Source organism: Benincasa hispida, chromosome 9 (genome assembly GCF_009727055.1).
Source record: "Benincasa hispida cultivar B227 chromosome 9, ASM972705v1, whole genome shotgun sequence".
Classification (NCBI taxonomy): Eukaryota; Viridiplantae; Streptophyta; class Magnoliopsida; order Cucurbitales; family Cucurbitaceae; genus Benincasa; species Benincasa hispida.
The window spans coordinates 87,422,942-87,426,355 of NC_052357.1; positions in this window are offsets into that span (position 1 = coordinate 87,422,942).

Genomic DNA, 3,414 nt, shown 5'->3' on the forward strand with positions numbered 1-3,414 from the left:
ACCAGGTATGAGCAAAGACATGAAGAAGTTTGTTTCCTTCATGCATTTCCAAGGGGAAAATTATAAGGAATTATCACCACAGGCCACAAACTATAAGAAGTGCTCATATTTCCAAACGGATTGAAGCCATCTGAAGCTAATCCCAAACGAACATTTCGAGGATCTAAAGCGAAATGAGGGAATTCATGATCAAAATGTTTCCACCCCTCTGCATTAGCTGGATGTCGCAATACATCCTCCGTTTCAACTCGCTTATCTTTATGACATCTCATGTCAGAAGCGCCTTCTTTTGATGCAAACAATCGTTTTAATCTTGGTATCAATGGAAAATGACGCAATACCTTATGTGGTATTTTTTTTTACCCTTGCCATCATTAACTTTGTACTGAGACTCACCACAAACAGGGCATTATTGCAAATCTGCAAACTCTTTCCAATACAATACACAATCATATTTGCAAGCATGAATAGACTCATAACCTAAGCCTAAATCACGCAATTTTCGCTTGGCTTCATAAAAGGAAGTAGGTATAGAGGTGCCAGCTGGAAACGTTGTTTTTAACAATTCCAGCAACATGTCAAACGATTTGTTACTCCAGCCATTCAGAACTTTGATATGCATCAACTTCACTAAAAAGTTTAAGGACGAAAATTGCGAATACCCAGGGTATAATTCATTACGTGCTTCGGTCATTAAATCCTCGAAGAAGTTCGTGGTATCTCTTTCTTGACCATTAAAGGACATTTCATTATTCTCAATCCTTCCTTCATTTGCATTTTCGTTTTTCAATTGGAACTTGTAAACGTTTATAAGATTCAACATCTCATTTTCTTCGACAGCATTACTCTCTATACTATTTACTTCAACATCTTGTATTGAATGACTTGTATGATTTCTAGATAAGTTTACTGGCTCTCCATGATATACCCATTCACAATATGAGGGAGATATTCCATATGTTAATAGATGTCGTTCTACAATATCTATCTTTTCCCAAATTGAATCATAAAATTCTTGCATGGACATCTTATTCGTCCAAAATCATTAACATGAAACATTGCCATATCTAAGAACTGTGATACTCCTTCTCTATACTCCACTGATAACTTATTCCTTAGTTTAATCCATTCTTTATTCATCCTTAAAAATAAATATTTTCTGACCAACTTGTAATCCAAAACAATAACCTGGATTAGAGGACAAAGTGCAAAGTATTATTAAGCATTGAGTTCCATAATTTTCATTTTTTAAGGCAAAATAAACACATAGGTCACTAGACCGCTTAAATTGTCTTAACAGCTTTCAAATGTTTTATTTAGTACGTCTCCAAGCTTTCAATTTTGTGTCTAATATAGGCCTTTCATCTATTCAACATCTTCTAAAATTTACAAGCCTATTAGACACAAAATTTAAATTCAATTTTCTATTAGACACAAAATTTAGTTTTATGTCTAGTAGATTCTTTAAACTTTTTTAAAATATTAAATGTGTTAAGTACCAAATTGGAGGTTTAAGGGAGTTCCCGACGGTCCTTTACTTCGGTCTCTCCCGACGACCTATTTAGGTGTCGGAAGAACTCCTTTTTCTTGTAGTGTATGAAAAGGATGCAACATTTCATAAAAGAACTCAACTTATAGAATTGAAAAGATGTAACCGAAGAATTACATACCATTTATTCTAACATAGATTAAATAGTATCTTCCCATAAATAATACTAGATGAAAAAACATTGTATATTTATCTTAAACTCAAAATAGAAAATAATTATTTGGAGTTATCATTAATATATGAATTGTTGGAACACTCACATGAAGGAGACGAGAAGTAACAAACTTTGAGGGTTTTCAGAAATGGTTTGCGGCAACTTGATGTGGTTTGGGCTTTTAGGCTAAAACGACATTGTTTATAAGGTTTAGATGGCGGTTTGGACTTCTGCAAAACTGCGTCGTTTAGGGTTAAAATATTAAATTGCTTGACGACCGTTCACAACTGTCATTACTAGCTTCTAATTTTTCTTGCGGACTAAAAATTATTACTATAGTGGCGGTTTGGAAATGATATTATAGCTGCAGTTTAGATAGAAGTTTAGAACCGATATCTTATATGAACTTTATGTTAATCAATAAAAATTTTCGTATAATGAGGTGCATTTTTCCGAAACTAATCTCATATAAGTCAATCTATCGTCATTTATAAAATATCAAGTAACATCGAAAGTCAAAATTGGTGTAGTGGATGATTTTCAATGACTTAATTAGCATGTTGAAAATTGAACTAAAAATCTTTAAGGATATTTGAGACGTTGAATTGATTATAGTACTATAATTAATAGCCTATATTTATGACAATTCTTTTTTAAATTTAGGTAGAAAATAAGTATATGGTAACAAAAAAAAAGAAATTTCATAATTACTAAACAAATAGTTAAATATGGTAACAAATAAGGATTTAAAATAGTAATATTGTAGTTAATAACTTAATTGTAAGTTATAATAGTTAAAATATAAATTGTTCTAATTGGAGTTCCAAACATGACTTAACTAAGTCCACTATACTCAAAGACATCTAAATCCTTTTTCTGAGAGTATTGTGTTTTACTTCACATAAGTGAATTGAAGTTTCAACTTTTTAAGATCTTAATTATTGTTGAATTAAATTTACTTTAGCAAAAAATTATCTTCAGTTTATAATATTAAAAGAGGGGAGTTAATAAGTTAAGACTTAGTTTGGAATTGTTAATAGTTTTTAAAATAACTGCTAGTAGTTATGCTTTTAGAAAAATCAATTCTAAAATAGTGTTAGGTAAAATTTAATTTTAGATAGAAAAAATTTGCTAAATGTTTAATAAATTAATATTAAATTAGTGTAGTTTAGTTATACTAACCAAAGGAGATTATCATTTAAATTATTTTATATTCATGTTTAAATTACAATTTATTTGAATATAATTATTTGAGAATATATATGATTTGATTTGCAATTAATATTTTGTTTTATAAAATATTTTTTTATTAAATAGTTATAAGAAATTAAGCCAATTAAAATTTGGAATAGTGGGAAGATAAATTAATGAAATGACTATTTGAGACGGGTGAGGAAAGATACCAAATTTTTAAGAAAACTAAAATCTAAAATCTTGTTTAGTAACCATTTAATTTTTTGTTTTTGAACATCTACAAATGAACAATAAATAAAAAATAAGAATACAAGTAGTTGGTCAAAATCATTATAGTTAAACCGACATATACTTTCGATCAAAAAAGTTAGAAGTTCGACTCCTCCCACCAACATTAAACTAAAAAAGAAATGTCAAACGTATGCCAATTTTATAACCAATTGAAATTTATCCTAAATCGTTATTGAAAAATTTAACTTACTAAATCAATTTTATAGAAAATGTATTCACTTTACCC